Here is a 489-nt window from a genome sequence, read left to right as displayed (position 1 = left end):
TATATTGAAGCATCATTCCCTATTCAGGGGAAATTGGGAGGAATGGCTGGGGGATCTGCAGTCCAAACCCTGAATCTGACACCAACACGTAATCCGAGACGATGCCTGAACTAACTCCCCTCATCCAGAGACCAGGGAGGTGCAGCTGTGCCCTCTGCAGAAGCAATGACAAATGATAAGGACCTGTCAGGAAATGGTGAGCCTGCATCTTCCTGCAGGACACCTGGACTCCTGACACCTTTCCCTGAATGACAGATGAGCATTTGAGATCTTCTTCTCCATCTCTGGTACCTGACTCTGTGTGAGAACTTCAGGGGAATTATTGTTCCCTTCCTTCCTCAGCCCCACTCAGCTGCCCTCTCCCTCAGGGTTTCTGTCACTCTCAGGATGTGGCTCGTCACACTGTGTCTCTCGCACAGTAATATGTGGCCGTGTCCTCAGGCCTCAGACTGCTCAGCTCCATGTAGGCTGTGCTGCTGGACTTGTCTG

Source organism: Pteropus vampyrus, unplaced genomic scaffold (assembly GCF_000151845.1).
Source record: "Pteropus vampyrus isolate Shadow unplaced genomic scaffold, Pvam_2.0 Scaffold679, whole genome shotgun sequence".
In the NCBI taxonomy this organism is placed as follows: Eukaryota; Metazoa; Chordata; class Mammalia; order Chiroptera; family Pteropodidae; genus Pteropus; species Pteropus vampyrus.
This window is presented reverse-complemented; position numbering follows the sequence as displayed.